An 18,113-nucleotide genomic window follows, 5' to 3' on the forward strand; every position below is an offset into this window, starting at 1 on the left:
TGGAGCCAGGCCATCAGATGCCACCAAGACAGGTCATGGGCCTTGGACCTGAGAATTCACTTTCGAGGTAGTTTTATGGCAGACATAATTTGTGGGGCTGGAAGCTTCACCTCTGTTAATGAGGTGTCACTGGAGGAGTGTCCAGGACAGGCTTGGATGCCTGATGGGCACACAACACGCGAACAGATGACAGCCTGTATGGGCGAAGCCAGCTCGGATGCCTCCCGACTAATTCCCGGTGGCTGAGGACACGACCTGTGGGAAGCAACACAAAGCAGTGACCTGTGAAACCACGAGCTACAGGATAAAAACATCATACCGCTGAGAAAACATATTTACGCCTATTAGAACCACGTTTTTTGGGCTCACGTAAAATAAACATGTTGGGTTGAAAGTTGCTGCAAGGTCTACATTTACACAGAGGCGAGGAAGGTATGAACGTGTGGTTGGGAGTTGGCAGGGCTGAAAAGTGACAGTGAGATTAGCCTCTCACACTGCAAACTGGAAAGTTCAGAGACGCATGGCATGGCTGCAGAGACCCAAACTTCTAATGAAATTTATTATTTCTGTAAAATCTGGGAACAACATCTTCAGGGATAACAAATACAGAGAAAACATGATTCCAGCCTCGGTGTTTGGTCTCCTTGCAGACGGTTTTCATTAAAAAGGGCTTTATAAAAATGATAAAAATGTTGCAGTTTGCTAAATTAAGTCTGAAGCAGCTCTATTTAATAAGCTGGTGCGTTTTAATCATTTTTTGAAAAGCCTGACATATTGAAAAGAACTTCAGTCTTGAGCATCACTGAAAAAAAAGAAAAGAAAAAGAAAAACAGAAAAATACTCTCAACTCATCTTGGGTTGTTTGTGCATTTCTAAACCCAAACTTGTCCTTCACAGTGGTGGTGGGGGCCAAGTGAGCAAGCATCTGTGACCCAGCATGCCAGACCTCCAGAGCTGTAGCTGTCACAGGGACCACATGACAATGGGTTATTTTTGTTCAATTGTCTCTCAGGAAACAAAGTCAAAAAGGATGGGTAATTACTCTGTTTCTAGTTCTTGGCCCCATAATGCAACATGCTTAGTAATGTGGGTATGTAAGGAGGGAGGGCCCAGGGGAGGCGGGAGGAACAAACTGTAGTTTGAAGAATAGCATCAAGTTCTCTATGGAAAATCTTTTGCCAAGGAACAGTGGAGAGGACCTTCTGAGGAGTTCTCAGAAAAGGTCTCGGTTTGGGAGCAAGAAGTTGAATTTGAGAGGCCGCTGTGAGGAGCTGTAAGAGCAGTGAACTCATGCTACAGAAATCCAGAGCCGTGACATAATCTAGGGCTAAGGATTGGAATGAAGGAAGGAAAGTTTCTCGAAAGAAGAGATAGGAGAATGGGTGGGTGAATGGGTGAGTGGCTGGATGCACGGATGGCCAAATGAGGGAATGGGTAGGAAAATGGGTGAACGGATGGATGGATGATTAGATGGAGGGAGGGAGGGAGTGATGGTTGAGTACATGGAGAAATGATTGGATGGGAGGAAGAACAGATAAATGGATAGATGGATGGATGGATGAGTGGAATGGATGCATGGATGGATGGAGAAATGGTTGAATGCATAGAGGAATGGTTGGATTTGTGGAGAAATGGATGGATGGGTAGATGGATGGAGAGATGGATGGATGGATGGATGGATGGATGGATAGATGGATGAATGGATGGATGGGTGGATGGATGGATGGATGGATGGATGGAGGGAGGGAGAGATGAATGGATGGGTGGATGGATGGATGAATGGATGGATGGATGGATGGATGGATGGATGAATGTATGGAAAGATGAATGTATGGATGGATGGATGAATGGATGGATGGATGGATGGATGGATGGATGGATGGAGAGATGAATGTATGGAGTGATGAATGTATGTATGTATGTATGGATGGATGGATGGATGGATGGATGGATGACAGAAGAGATAAGAGAATGGATGGGTGAATAGATGAATGGACAGTTGGAAAGTAGATGGATGAAAGTTTTTGGGTCAGATTGCCTGTCACGAAGGAAGGGCAGGTGCTTGTACTGCCGATCCACCTGATGCGTGCCAGGCACTGAGTTCAGTATTGCATTTCCCTGCTCAGTCTTCATCATAACCACATGAATTTCAGGTGAGAAGATAAAGACTCAGAACAGCAATGCGATGCAGGCAGCATGACACAGCCAGGCAGACTCACCTAGGCTTCCAAAGACTACATTCTGCTTTGGAATCCTGCAGCTTTCTCTGAAACCATCCTCAAACCTGCACATCTTTTTATTGTGAAAGGTAATGCTTTTGGTTGATGGAAAGTTCTAGAACTCAGCTTTCTTGGCCTTCTGATGTCCAGATCAACAGCTGGGAGGCATGACGGAGATGAGCTTTGGTGAGGAGTCACGGAAACAGCACCAGGAAAAATTCCAGAAAACTGTGAATTGTGAGAGCAGGAGATGAATGCAGCCAAGGTCTCAGGGGCATCCTTGGTGCTGGGTGCAGGAGGATGGCCCCTTATAGGGGGTCCAGGACACAGTGGATTAGAAGGGGGAGTAGAACCTTGCTCTGAGAAGTGAAGATCCTTGCTTTTGATGTCTTCATGAGAAAAAGATGGGAAGAAGTTTCCAAGCTGCTGGAGGGGAAGAGGTTCAGCCACAGGCTGAGTCCCACAGGACTTCCCGCTAGAGGGGGAGCAGCAGGGGTGAAGTCCGAAGGCCTGGGCCAGCCCTCACCACATCCCCTCTGTGGGGGATGCCCTTGCAAAGCCACCCACTTTCCTGGGCCTCAGTTTCCTGCTCCCTAAAGTGGAGCCCAGACTGTATCCACACTGGAGCCACTGCATGGATGAAACCAGAGAGCTGATACGATTTGTCACTATCCGTTTGTCACTGTCCAGAGCTCTTTATGCAGATGGGGCCCAGGATCGTCTCCAAACCCCAGAGCCGGCTTTTGTGGGTCCACCCACTTCTCCAGCCTGAGTGAAATCCCGGCCCGGAATCTACCCTCCCCTCCTCACCCCTGCCTCTACTCACCCTCCCCAAGCTGACAAACCCCACCTTTGGCAAGCAGAGATGAACTGGGCCTGGAACGGTGCCAATCAGAGACCCTTCAGAAGCACCAGGGGCCCTAGTTGGTGTTGAGGCCAAACCTGGAAGGGTGGCTGTCGCCTCCGGCCAGCCCCTCCCTGGCGGTAAGGCTGCTTCGTGGTTACCTCATTTGCCTTTGTTTTTCCTCTTTTTCCTTTTAAATTACCTTATTAAAGATTACTTAACTGCAAAGTAAAACCATCCCCAAGCTACTAAGTAGGATGTGACTCAGTCCCCAAGAGCAGGGTGGCCTGTGGGTGGCTGGCTTCTGCAGGGATGTCACCCCTGCTCACCTGGAAACGGGGCTGGTGCGTTGCCTCCAGGGCTGACCTTGCCTGCACCCTGTCCAGTGTCCGGGAGCCCCTCACCTCAGTTCATGCGGATGCAGATTCTGGTCCAGTCGACACAGATCGAGGACCAGCCAAGTCCGCAGCTCCACATCGTGTACTTGCAAACCTGCTGGCAGGTCACCAGGAGATGAGGCTCTCCTCCCGGATCTAGGCGTTGCCAGGCTGGGAAACTGTCCTCTGTCTTCCCCTACCTGACAGAGGAAAGCATGAGGCAGGAGGAGGCAGGGCAGACCTGATGCTGAGACTCTGTTCAGGCTCCACGCCGTGTCCTCGGGCACATTCATGGGTCTCCAGATCCTCTGCGATTTTACCGAAAGACCTTATGGGTCCATCTTGTTCCCATGGTTGCCCAAGACACCCGTTAATTCAGTGCCTCTCTGGAAGCCAGAGATGATGTCTGCCTGCCTGCTGGCCACCAGTGTAGCAGTCCCAGCGAGGGAGAATGCAGGCTCGATTCCTGCCCCCAGGCCATCTGCTACTGTGTTTCTCCCGGAATTTGGTGGGGAAGCACCAGGCCGCTTTGCCAGGGGACCTCCTGGGATGTTGATGATTCCTACTGGAAAGCTTCAGCCTTGATTCTTGTGGTCTTGAGACAGCTATCCTGTCCCAGGGGACTCCACAGGGTGCACAGCATGGGTGGAACAAGGGCCAAAGAGTGCGGGTGACCCATCTGAGAGAGGCCTGCAGGAGGCCCTGGGGGTCTGGAGAAGGAAAGGCCACTTCTGGCAAGGGCTGGGGAAGCCAAGAGGGTTTGGGGACCGTTTCTTAGAGGAGATGGTCTTTGAGCTGGGTCTGCAGGGGATGGGAGAGGCATGGTGCCATTCTATTCTCACCCAGCAAGCATGTCCACGTGGTGATACACGTTCCTCCCACCGAGGGAGCAGACAGGGAATTTGCTTACACAGGCTCCCAGCTCCCTTGGCCCCATGACACAGGAGTTGCTGTAAGAATGGAAATCCGGGCCGGGCGCGGTGGCTCAAGCCTGTAATCCCAGCACTTTGGGAGGCCGAGGCGGGTGGATCACGAGGTCAAGAGATCGAGACCATTCTGGTCAACATGGTGAAACCCCGTCTCTACTAAAAATACACACAAAAAAATTAGCTGGGCATGGTGGCGTGTGCCTGTAATCCCAGCTACTCAGGAGGCTGAGGCAGGAGAATTGCCTGAACCCAGGAGGCGGAGGTTGCGGTGAGCCGAGATCGCGCCATTGCACTCCAGCCTGGGTAACAAGAGCGAAACTCCGTCTCAAAAAAAAAAAAAAAAGAATGGAAATTCCGCTCAACACCAGAATTTCTCTGTGCCTTTCCCAGGAAGAAGGCTCCAGTGGGTCAGTCAGACAAACCCACCCCAGGGGTCTGGGACACAACTTTACTAGAATATCTTTAAAAACAACTTGTGTTAGTTTGTCATCTGTTATTACAAGTCACTCAGCGTTCTATGGCTGCAAGCATCCCCGTGTCCAGATCTAATGAACTATAGGGAAAAACAGGTGCCTGCCTTTCCCTGCAAGATGCTTTTCCCCATCTGCTAGGAAAGCTCCGTTTTGGGGCTGACGCAGGTGGGCAAAGGCCAGGAGGGGGTGAGAAGTGAACTCTCATCCCCAGCAGAAACCACATGAGCCCCACCTGTGTCAGAGGTAGCTGACTGCTGACACCCTGGGCCCTGGGTGAGATGGGTCTCATCAAAACCTCAGCACCCCAGGGACCAGTGATCATGGTTCCAATGCAGAGCAAAAATACTGACTACCATCCCAGTTGGTTTTGGAAGCAGCAAGCCCCAGCTGTCAGAGGCAAAGGTCATGCTGCTTTGAAATGGCCCTGCCCTTGAACGGGGGTTTCCCTCCTCTATGGCAGCTGCCGGCAGGAATACCCTGGCTGGCCACATCCCTTTCCCTTCAGCCTGGTCCATGCCATGTTGGGCCTCGTTCACCCATCCCCTGGAGGTGAGTAGGCAAGTGGCCTGGGAAGCCCTGTCTGCCCTGGGTTTAGGTGTAGGAATCTGGTCGGAGCCCTGGCCCCTAGCCCTTGGCCGGAGGAGAGCCGCGGATCGCCTGCACATACAGTGAGCGCTGCTGTTGATGAATGCAAGACATGAGGAGTGCATCGAGCTCGGGGCTGGGGGCTGGCGGGGCTTCAGAGCGCCGGCCGCGTTTCATCACCCCAAAACCAAGTCATGACTCCTGCTCCTGGACTCCCACTGCTACGGGGCTGGAGGGGCTGGGCATGAGGATGGAGATATCATGTCTTTCTAGGGCTGTGTGGGCACTTCCAGCTCTGCAGAATGTTCGTGCCTCAGTTTCTTGTTTCATCCTCTGGACAGCAGCGTCAGGCTGGGCTCACTAAACCCCCTGCAGAGGAGACAGCACACATCTCGAGAGGCCACTGTCAGGCTGTGGCCGGCACAGGAGCGAGCACTGCCCGGGCCTCTCTGCCCCAGGCCTCGATTTCTCCTGGGAGACCCTGCTCTTCCTAAGGGTTCCAGTTCAGTTTGAGCACCTCAGACAACCCCGTAGAAAGTCCAGCTCACGGAACAATGTCCTCCTGCCCCAGACCGGACACATACGCATTTGTCTTATTCCATCTTGACCGAAGCACAGGAAAGCACTTTCTTGCAGGAAGCGGAAACGAGAGGTTCGTTAGGAGGCGGGAGTGATGCCTGGAGTAATGACTGGTTCTCAGCTGAGCAGTGCAGCCTGGCAGGGTGCCGGGCACATAAGCACTGTCACCTTGGCATCCAGCTGCCGGCTAGCACTCCCCCAGGCTCCCTGCCCCTGCCGTGGGGCTGCCACAGTCAGTGTGCCATCAGCTGCTGGAACGCCCTGGGTGCCCAAAGCAGCAGGAATGCGCACATCTGCTTGGTGAGGGGGGCCACCCAAGTAGCCTCTGGCCTGGGGGCTGGCGAGAGAAGCGGAAAAGAAGGGGTAAGAGGGTTTCCCGAAGTCGGAACCCCTGCGGCCCCCACCCGGTGCTCTGTTCACAGCTGGGTTCCAGGCTGGAGGCTGTGCGTTTAGAGACTCCAGTGCCTCTCGACCCCCCAGACCGTGAACCCTGGGACGCTGGGCAGTCTCGTCCCAAGTCGGCCCCATAGGAAGGTGACGAAGAGGCAAGGACAAGCCAGGTCTTCCAGGCCTCCCAGCCCACCACTGGCCTGAGCATTGCGAGTATCTGAGCTGAGAGGACCCTCATCTCAGCCCCTACCTCTCCTCCCACAGCCCTACAAGAGGAGAGCCTCCAGGAATGAGGCACTCACGCCTAGCCCCAGTGGCCCGAAGTGTAAGGACCATCTGGAGGTGAGGTGCAGGCGGGCCCACAGCCCCTGCCCGTGCGCTCTGCTGACTGGTGCCACACTGTGGTGCCGAGGCCTGTGGGAGGGTGGCTTGGAGATGTGGTCACATACAGGGCAGCAGAAAGCACCAGAGCCAGGAGGCGGCCCCCTTAGGAAGGGGGTGACCTCCAGCGCCCCAGGCACCTGTCCCCACTGTTCGCTCCCAAACCTGGGAGCCGCAGGCACACAGGTAGAACCCTCTGCTGTTTCCGGAGAAAGTAGCTTTGGGCCTGATCCCAGGAGAGGGCAACGTGCCAGGAAAAGCTGCAGGGGCTCCCAGGAACTTGTTCCCAGAGGAAAGTGGGACACAAGGTGATCAGGTTGGAGGTGCTGTCCTGGGTACCTTGGTGGGTGCAAGGAGATGCCCTCTAATTCCAGAACCTTCTCTGGCTCTTTCACTTCCTGGGAGCTCTGCAGACAGTGGAGGCAGTTCTCATGTCAGTCCCGAGCCCAGCACCCCAGCCTCCCTGGCTCCAGGCTTCCACCTGTCTCCAGTCCTGGGACCTGTCTCCATGTGACAGCGTGGCCACCTGCTCTGGGCAAGTTCCTGAGCCAGGTGCCCAGATGTGGATGGATGGTGTCACCACCCATCTGGGGCCCCTGGGGCTCTCCCGTCCAGGCCCCTTTCCCCTCGACAGGAGCCGCTGGCCTCCTGCAGGCTGTTCCCGCCCCTCCTTCATTCCCTCCAAGCCTCTCGCTGGTTTTGGAGCCTGGATCGTCTGACATGTTTTCCCAACATTTGCTTCTCATTTCAAAGTGTAAACCTGGCAAGAGGCACACGGATCCCGTCAAAGAAGGTTCCGTGTTTTTCTCCTCCTTATGTTCCTCTCAGCGTTCTGCCTTCTCCTCGCGAGGAAAAGTGGCTCTGAAGTTGATCTTGGGTGGTTGTTCTTAAGTAACCGGCCCGATGAGCTCCAGAGAAGCCGGTGGCACACGCTGAAGTCTCTGGCAGGCTTTGGTTTCCCGCTGATTTTTCCAAAGAGATTTTTGTGCAGGACGTTTTTTGGGCTCCTTGGGTTTCTCTGGCCGATGTTGACGGCCGTCCACGAATCACCACATTTATCATGGGCAGGGCGGGGGCCCCACCAGCTTTGCACCCCTCCTCTGTTTACCGAGCCCCGCCACCACCGAAGCTCTGAGGCCCGCTCCTGCCACCCCACTGCCCACCCCTGGCAGGGCTGTGTCTGCATCTTCACTGCCTGCTCTGCGCCGGGTTCTTCCCGTGGCATCCGGTGTAGACAGGACTCTGGGCTGTGAGTCAGAACTCCTGCTTCCCAGCCAAGGTGGCAGAAAAGGGGAGGGGTGGGAGGATGCAGTCCCCAGGTTCAAAGCCCAGCTCCATCAAATGTAAACTCTGTTGCGAGGTTAAATCACATTTACCCTCACAGAGCCTCCATTGTGCCATCTGTGCATTGGGAATCATAGCAGCACACATTACAGAAAATTGCAGCAAAGTGAGTGAGTGCATGGTGTGGGGTGAGCCGCCCGTAAAGGCAGCCGCAGTCCTTCCTTTCCCTTGTCGTCCGCTTCCAACTGAACTGAGCTCTCCACTGCTCTGATGTCTTCCTATGGTGCCGTAGCCTCACATAAGAGCTGGGCATCTCGAGGGGTGTGTGTTTCTGCAGGGAAAAGTGCTGTGAACACCAGGTGGACAAGCAATTCAGACAAACTCACGCATGAACCCTGCAAAGTGGTCCCCTCTGCTGGCCTTCCAGGGGCCCGAAGCAGGACCAGGGCTGCCAGGCCAGGCAGGCAGACGGCTGGGGTGAGGGGAACAGACCCACGCCCACCCTTTCCCAAGAGGCTTGCAGGCAGGTGCAGGGTCCCTTTCGCCACTGGCTGGAGGCAGCAGCAGGCCTCTTTCACCAACTAAAGTTCAGACCAAACTGCCCAGGAAACAAAAAAGGTTTAGTTTCCCAACCTTTCTGGCTTAAACAGAAGGAATATTTGATGTCATGAAACATTTCATTATTAAAGCAACCCGGACAACCTTTCCCAAGGCCTGGCCAACAAGTGTACTCACTTAGCATGGACGTGGCCACTCCCATCCTCACTGGGCTCCCCACTCCTGTGCCAACAAGCCAAGCAGGGGCCTGGCCCAAACCGCAGCCTGTGGCCGGCGAGAAGGTTGAGTGCAGCCTCACCTGCTTCTCACTCACTGCTCCCCTCCCCTACCTGGGGCGGGCCCTGGGTCAGGAAGAGGAGTGGGATGCTGTTCCCTCTGCTGGGGAGCTCCCAGGCTGATGGGGTGGGCTGGCATGAGTGGGCACAGATAAGCGCAGAGAGGAATCTCCGGGGCCCACAGAGCCTGGCTGGGGCTCCAGGAGGGCTTCCTGGGTGGGGAGCGGAGTCTCCAGGGTGGAGTACAGACAGTTGGGTTGGGCAGTTTGCTGAAACCTGGAGGCTAGGGTGCGGGCTGTGACCCGGGCTGTGCCCACCTGCTGTCTCCCACTCTGGGCACCCTACACATCCTTCCCCCTGCGGTGGAAGGGGCTGTCTCTGCTGCTTGCTGGACCCAGGGCGCCTTTTTCCTTTGGAGACCTGGCGGTGCAGCCTTTCTCCCGTGGGAGACGGAGGCCGGGAGTGAGTAGAGGGCAGGTGGCCTGAGCTCAGCAGGCTCTGTGCGCGTCGAGTCCCTGCTCTCGGGGGCCTTGAAGGATGTCAGGGAAGCTGCATGAGCCTGCGGAGGGAGGAGGCCCTCCTGTGGGTCTCTGGGATGGAGCTTCCTGCGTGCCCAGGTGGTTCACCTGGGGCGTGGGCAGGTCCTGCTGGGTCTCGGCTGAAGCTGGGCGGGGGTGCCCAGGCCTGTGCTGATGGCAGCCTGGAGCAGCGGAGCAGCTGGGCTGTGCAGCCTCTGAGTAGCCAGCGCCAACGCCTCTCCCGCAGAGCGGAGGCAGGGCTGCCCGGCTCCTCCTTCACGGGGGGGACACCAAGAGCGCCAAAGCCGCCCCATAGCCGGGAGGCTCAGTCCTGGACTCAGCCCCAGCCCGGCTCCCACAGCCTCCGGCTCCCACTTAGGTCAGCGCGAGCCCTGCTGTTAGGCACCCCCTTCCTCCAGCCGCTCCTTGGTGCCCCCAGCCTGAGGGGTCACACTGCTCTGGGGACTGCAGGCACTGACCCAGCCAGCCCCTCAGAAGCCTCCTGGGGCCCGAGAGAGCTTTTCCCTCCTGACCTCCGCTCCTGTGGCCCTGGCCCCCAGGGAGAGTCAGCTTATGGCAGGAGCGTGGGGGACCCTGGAGGTGACCTGGCCACAGCTCCCAGTCACAGGAGAGACCTCAGGGGCCTGCACTGCATCTCCCTTCCTTCCAAGCCCCCTGCTCAGGCCACCTCTGAGCTGAGCCCACCTGTGCTCACCGGCACCCATTATGGATCATGGCCACTCTCTTCTGAGGCACTGGCCATACCCAGAGGTAAAGGAAGAGTCTGCTGTAAGCGAAGGAGGCTGGAAGGCCAACTGTCTTTTCTATAAACTTACTTTCTTACAAGGGGATTGAAAACACATTTGAAAGTCTTTGTCCTCAATAAAAAATGCCCCGGCAGCTGTTTCCGATGTGCTGTGTTGTTTGTGCCTTCCAGTGATATCTGGACACAGACTTTATGTCACCCTAAGCCAACCCCAGGGCTGACCACGGGCCAGAGCAGGCCATGGCTGGGCAGGGGGCAGGGGGTGGGGGGCACAGGGTGGAGCAATGCCTGGCCTCCATGTACGTCGGGACACACAGGCGCACTCTCAGCCTGGTCAGTCACCTGCACTCACCCTCATTTGGCCCCAACCAGAATCCGCAGCTTGTGTTTCCTCTCTCCTTTGCAAATTGCCCCGTCAAACTGGAAAGCAAACACAGCTGTCCTTTCCCACCTCTGTGCCCTTCCTTGCCCTCCCCACCTCTCCTTCCCCAAGAAGTAATTGGGGAGGGCTGTGGGCTGCTGAAGGCGGAGCAGTCCCGGAAGCCCAGGCTGGTGGTCGCTGCATCCAGGGATGCTGCCTTGGCCGACACCGTGTGGACACCTTTCTAGTCCTCTGGACAGTGGGACTGTGGGCTCCTGGGGAGGGGAAGGGGTCTCATTTCCTAACTGTGTGTGTGTGCTTTAGGGTTGGTAACACGTGTGACATCTCGTCAGCACGACAATCGCACCAGGTTATTTTCTTCCTTTAAAAGACGCAGACTTGGCCGGGCGTGGTGGCTCAAGCCCGTATTCCCAGCACTTTGAAAGGTCGAGGTGGGTGGGTCACTTGAGGTCAGGAGTTCAAGACCAGCCTGGCCAACATGGTGAAACCCCATCTCCACTGAAAATCCACAAATTAGCTAGGCGGAGTGACGGGTGCCTGTAATCCCAGCTACTCGGGAGACTGAGGTAAGAGAATCACTTGAACCCGGGAAGCGGAGGTTGCGGTGAGCAAGAGCTCATACCACTGCACTCCAGTCTGTGACTGAGCGGGATTCCGTCAAAAAAAAAAAAAAAAAAAGAGAGTGAGAGAGAGAGATGGCAAACTCCAGAGCTAAGGGAGGTTAAGCTCTCACCTCTAGGTCACACAGCAGGTGGCAGGGCCAGAACTCAGACTCCATCCATCCTCAAAGCCCCTGCTCTTCCCCTAACTCTGTCCCGGGCGGCCTCCGAGTGTGACAGGCAAAGGAAGGCTCCAAGTTTATGGCGTGATCCTGGAGCCCAGACCTCCGCTACCCGCCCCCAACCTGGACCTGGGGTCCAAGGTCCAAACCTGCAACAGGCCTCCCAGGGTGAAGCGCGCTGCCCGGCAACCTGTGATTCATTTCCTGTTCTCATTAATTCCCGGGTTTCTCCCGCTCATTACAAGGCGGCGAGGCAGCGGGCAGCGTGTTGGGGCCATGTGCCTGTCTGGCCGTGGGAGCGATTCCGAGAAGCCCCAGTGCTTCTCATTGCTTTGCCCGGCCTCACATGGGCTCATTAGAGGAAATGAAATTGAGGAACCCAGGGTAGGTGGAGGCGCGGTGTTCTCCAGGGAGCCGTCCAGGCAGGACTCTTCAGAAGGAAAACACCCCTGAGAAGCAGGGGGGTGCAGAGAGCCCTGTTTGGGCTAGGGAGTGGGGCCTCCACTCACCAGCCAGCCAGGAGAAGAGGGCCTAGGGCCGGGCCTCCAGGACATGGGCACCATCCTGGGGAGGGTTCCGGCTCCTTCTCCCGATGTTGCATTGTGACATTTTCTTGGAAGAGTAGCCCCAGCGCCCTGGCCCAGCCACCTGTCTCAGGTAGGGTTCTCGGCTGGCACCCCGTCTCTGTCCTGCTCCTCCTGTGGCCGAAGCCCATCCCCTCTTGGGTAAGTGAGACTCCAGCCTCTTCCCTGCCAATCCTTGTCCATGTGGGGCTTCCAAAGAAAGCCCTCTAGAACCATCCTGATTCCCCAGTGCCCCCAGGACAAACCCGAATGTCTAGGCTGCATGCTCAGCCCTCTGGTGTCTGGGGTCTCAGGAGTCCCCACACAGCTCAGCCTCCAGTCAAGTGACTTCCCTCTGGCCTCTTCCACTCGTAGCCTTCCTGGACTCCTGGAGCCGTCTCATGAAGGAGGCACTGTACCACCTCCTCTGGCAGCCAGCTCTCCTGGACACTGCTGGGGCTCCTGCTTGCCGGGGTCTCACCTGCCCTTGATCCAAGCATGCCTTGTGCCTGTCCCGGCCTGGCCTTCACTGTGGCCCTTCGCACACTGGTCTCTTTCCACCCACCATTGAGAGTTTCTCTCTGGATCCCCCACAAAACCCAGCTTAGGCCTCATACACAGTAGGGGCATAATAAGTTCACACTAGCATGAGCTGGCAAGCCTGGAAGCTTGAGCATGTGGGGAGTGTCCACGGGTGGGCACTGGGGACTCGGACCCACACCTCTGAGAAGGGTCATCTAGAGAAAGTGCCAGCACGGGGAGGCTCAGCCAGCGGGAGTGCCTCCTCAGTCAGAGCCAAGCGCGTCTTCTCTGAAGCAGGGAGAGGAGCCCAGATGACAGGGGCAGTCCAGGCGTCTTCCGGGAGCTCTGTGCCAGCAGAGCCCAGGCTGCTGGGCTGAAGGATCGCATATGCACAGGTCCGGGGGTCCCCACGTCCTATTGCCTGGCCAGAGACAGCCCAGCTAACCCCACATAGCCAGCGAGCAGCCAGCAAAGTGGGGGCCTGCCGAGAACTCCCTTCCCACCGTCTGTCCTGGTCCACCTCAGCCACACTGACAGCCTCTCCTCACAGGGGTGTGGGTTTCCTCAGACTCTCATGATCATTTCCAGCAAACTGCATCTGTGACTTCTCAACCCAGCCTCCTAAAAATCAACATCCTCCAGGGTGGCTTCATCGCTAATCTGACATCTCGTGTTGCAGGCGTGATGCCCACCCAGGCAGGCCCATGGAACCTCCCCACCAGCACCACAGGCAGGGTGTGGGCCAAGCTCGGGGGGTCCGATGTCCTCCCTCTGCCAAGGGAACGTTCCCCCTCAGCTCAGCACACGCGTGTCTTTCTGGGGTAACTTCTGCCTCTTCTGTCATTGACTGCAGAGATGAGACTAGAACATGGCTCTGCCTCACCTCCTCCGAGCGCCCCCGAGCTTGCCACCACCTCCAATGGCCCCAGTGTTTTTGTCTGCCTCCTCCACGGGACCATGTGGTCCTCCAGGCAGGACCCTCTGCCCCGCCCTTCCTCTTTTCGGCTGAATAATATTCCATTATACAGATCTACTACGTTTTGTTTATTCAATCATCTCTCGATGGAGATGGACATTTGGGTGGTTTCCACTTTTTGGCTGTTACGAATAATGCTACCATGAATCCTGAAGTACAGGTTTTTGTGTGGATTTGTCTTTAGTTCCCTTAAGTATATACCGAGGAGTGAAATTGCTGCATATGGTAACTCCTTGTTGAAATCTTTGAGGAACTACGCAACTCTTTCCCAAAGAGGCAGCACCGTTGCACGCTCCCAGCAGTGGTGATGACGGTCTGTCGTCTCTGCGTGCTCCCCAAAGCCAGGCGCTGTATGCCTTCTGGCTCACAGTCATCCCAGGGTGTGCGAAGTGGTGTCCTTGGTGTTCATTTGCATTCTCCTGACGGCGAATGACGTCAAGCGTGTTTTCGTGTGCTTACTGGTCATTTTTACGTCTCCTTTGAAGGAATGTCCACGCAAAACATGTTTAAGTTGGGTTATTGGTCTTCTTTTTAAAAACCACTTTATTGAGGTATGATTTACATACAAAGAACTGTATATATTTAGTGTCTATGACCTTTAGTGTCTATGATAATTTTGTGTATATTTAGTGTCTATGATAATTTTGGAAATAAGTGTACACCTTAATAAATATGCAGCAAAATCTACTCTGTAACACACTCGTTACCTCCAAGTTTCCTCTTACCTTCTTTATTTATTATTTGTGTGTGTGTGTGTATGTGTGTGTGTGTGATAAAGCGCCTAACATAAAATTTACCCACTTAGCAAGTTTTTAAATATACGATACAGTATTGTTAACTCTAGGTGCTGTGCTATAAAGTACATCTTCAGAACTTATTCATCTCGTGTAACTGAAACTCTGTGCTGTGTGACTCGTATCTCCCCATTTCCCTTTCTCCAGCCCCTGGCAACCACAACTCCAACTTTGCTTCTATGAAATTGACTTTATATGCCCATCATGTGAGTGGTGTGACGGTAGATTTCGGGGTATCAACTTGACTGGATTAAGGGATACCCAGATAGCTAGTGATGTGTTATTTAGCCTCAAGTTTTACATTAATTGTTCCTGATGCTCTGGTACACACTGAGCCCTTCCCCTCTTCTGCTGACAGGGGAACCCAGGTGGTTTGGCATTTGAGTAGAATGACTAGGCTGCCCCAGGTGGGTCTGTGAGCGTGTTTCCAGAAGAGCTTGGCAGTGAGTTCCCAGGAGACTGGTGGACCGAGTAGGGAAGACCAGCCTTGAGTGTGGGCAGGTGCCATTCAATTCCTGGGGCCCAGATGGAACAAAATTTAGAAAAAGGGCAACTTCTTGCACTCTCTTCTGAAGCTGGAATGCCCTTCTCCTCCTGCCCTTGGACATCAGGACTCTAGGTTGCCAACCTGATCTCTCAGACTTGTGGCCTCAGACTGAGAATTACACCATCAACTTCCTGGTTCTGAGGCCTTCACACCCAGACTGAGCCGCACTTCCTGGTACCGTAGGTCTCCAGCTTGCAGATGGCCTGTCATGGGACTTCTTGGCCTCCATAATCAGGCGAGCTAATCCCCCCAATAAGCCCCTTCTCATATATCTCTTTCTACATCTCTCCTATCAGCTCCATCTCTTTGGAGAACCCTGATGAAAACACGTGGCATTGTGTAGTATTTGTCCTTCTGTGTCTGGCTTATTTCACTCAGTATAATGTCCTCCACCTTCACCCACCACTTGTTGCAAAGGGCCGGACTTCTGTTTTAAGGCTAATGATATTTCACTGTATATGTATACAACATTCTCTTTATCCATTCATCCATCAATGGACAGTCAGTTTGCTTCTATGTTTTGACTATTGTGAAAATGCTGTAATGAACATGGTAGCAAAGATATCTCTTTGAGATCCTCATCTTAATTCCTATGGACAGATATCCAGGATTAGGATTGCTGGGTCATATTGTTCTATTTTTAATATTCTGAGGAACTCCATACTGTTTTCCATAATAATTATATTAATTTACATTAATGCCATCCAATTGCTGGGGGCCAGATGGAACAAACATTTAGAAAAAGGGCAAATTCTTGACATACTGCTTTGATTACTGTAGCTTTGTAATACATTTTGAAATAAGGAAATATGGTGCCTCTGGCTTTGATCTTCTTGCTCAAAATTACTTTGACTATGTGGGATATTCTATGGTTTCATGTGAATGTTACTTTTGTTTGTTTGTTTGTTTTTCTATTTCTGTAAAATACCCCATTGGGATTTCGACAAGAGTTATCTTGAATCTACAGACTACTTTGAGTTTTATGGGCATTTTAACAATATTATTTTTCCAGTTCATGAAAACAGGGTGACTATGTTTATTTGTGTCTACTTTAATTTCTTTCATTACTGTTTTATAGTTTTTAGTGTACAAGTCTTTCACCACCTTGGTTAAGTTCATTCTTGAGTATTTCATTCTTTTTGAATGTTATTATAAATGGGATTGCTTCCTTCATTTCCTTCTTAACTAGCTCATTGTTAGTGCACAGAAAGACAACTTATTTTCTTATGCTGATTTTGTGTCCTGATTTTACTGAATTCATTTATTAGTTATTTTGTCGAGTCTTTGGGGCTTTCTGCATATAAGATTACATCATCTGCAAAAAGATCATGATTTTACTTCTTCCTTTATGATTTGGATGACTTTCATTTCTTCTTGCCCAATTTCTCTGGCTAGGATTCCTAGCACTACATTGAATAGAAGTGGCAAGAATAATCATTCTTGTCTTGTTCCAGATCTTGGAGGAAAAGCTTTCCGGTTTTTGCCATTGAGTATGATGTTAGCAGTGGTATTTTCACATATGGCCTTTATTGTGCTGAAATAAGTTCCTTCTTTACTTAATTTGCTGAGAATTTTTATTACTAGAGGATGTTGAATTTTGTCAAATGTTTTTTCTGCCTCTATTAAGAAGATCGTGTACTTTTTATCATGTGACTATTCTGTTAAAGGATTGTATACCATTGATTGATTTGCATATGTTGAATTATACATTCATCTCAGGCACATATCACTTGATCATGGTATGTGATCCTTTTAATGTGCCGTTAAATTTGGTTTGCTAATATTTTGTTGAGGATTTTTATATTCATTTTCATCAGGGCAATTGGCCAATAGTTTTCTTTCCGTGTGTTCTCTGTCTGGGTTTTGTGTCAGGATGGCTCTGGCCTCAAAAAATGAGTTTGGAGCAGTTCCCCTCTTTTTTTTTTTTTTTTTTTTTTTTTTTTTTTTTTTTTTTTTTTTTTTAGAAGAATTTAGGAAGGATTGGTATTAATTCTTCTTTAAATGTTTGGTACATTTTACCTGTGAAGAAACCTGGCCCTGGGACTTTTGCTTTGTTCGGAGGTTTTTGATGACTGATTTCATCTTCTTGTTTGTGACTGCCTTGTTCAGGCTTCCTATTTCTGGCTTCAGCCTTGGTAGGTTGTGTGTTTATGGGAATTTATCCACTTCTAAGTTGTCCAGTTTGTTGGCATATAATTGTTCATGATAGTCTCATAATTTTTTACGCCTGTGGCATCAGTTGTAATATCTTGTCTCTCATTTCTGATTTCGTTTATTCCAGTGTTTTCCCTTTTTTATGAGTTTACCTAAGTGTTTCTTGATTTTGTTTATCTTTTCCAAAAACAAACTCTTCTTGTTGATTTTTTTTTTCTATTCTCATTTGATTTGTTTCTGCTCTCATCTTTGGTATTCCTTCTTTCTGCTAACTTTGGACCTAATCTGTTCATATTTTTCTCATTCCTCAAGGTGTAAAGTTAAGTTGTTTATTTGAGATCTTTCTTTTGTTTTAATATGGGCTTCTATTGTTATAACTTCCCTCTTAGTATTGCCTTTGCTGTATCCCGTAAGTTTTGTTATGTTGTATTTTCATTTTTATTTGTTTTGAGATACTTTCTAATTTGCCTTTTGAATTCTTCTTTGGCCCAATGGTTGTTCAAGAGTGTTTTGTTTGATTTCTGTGTATTTAGGAATTTTTCCTTTTTCCTTGTGTTACTGATTTCTGGTCTCATTCCCTTGTGGTTGGAAAAGGAACTTGGAATGATTTCAATCTTCTTAAATTTGTTAAGACTTCTTCTGTGACCTAGAATGTGATCTCTCCTGGAGAATTTCCTGTGTGTGCCTGAGAAGAATGTGTGTTCTACTTCTATTGGGTAGAATGTTCTGTGTGTGTTAGACCAATTACCTTATAATGTTCAACTTTGCATTTCTTTATTGATTTTCTGTTTGGATAATCTATCTGTTACGGAAATTAGGATACTGAAGTCTCCTACTCTTATTGTATGCTCTTTATTTCTCCCCTCAAAGTGTCAATGTTTGCTTTATATATCTGGGTGCTCCGATATCAGGTGCACACACATTTATAATACATATGTATGTACATATGTATATACACATGAATATATGCTCCCTTTGATCATTTTGTAATGTCCTTCTTTGTCTTTTGTGTCCGTCTTTGTCTCTAAGTTTTTGACTTAAACCCTATTTTGTCTGATACAAGTATGGCCACCCCTGCTTTGTTGTGGCTACATTTACATGAAATATCTTTTTGCAATACCTTCACTTTCAGCATTTGCGTGTCGTCCTTAAATCTAAGGCAAATACCATATAGACAGTAATCGTTGGACTGGGGTTTTTGAAATTCATTCAGCCA

The sequence above is a fragment of the Saimiri boliviensis genome, chromosome 2, assembly GCF_048565385.1.
Source record: "Saimiri boliviensis isolate mSaiBol1 chromosome 2, mSaiBol1.pri, whole genome shotgun sequence".
Classification (NCBI taxonomy): Eukaryota; Metazoa; Chordata; class Mammalia; order Primates; family Cebidae; genus Saimiri; species Saimiri boliviensis.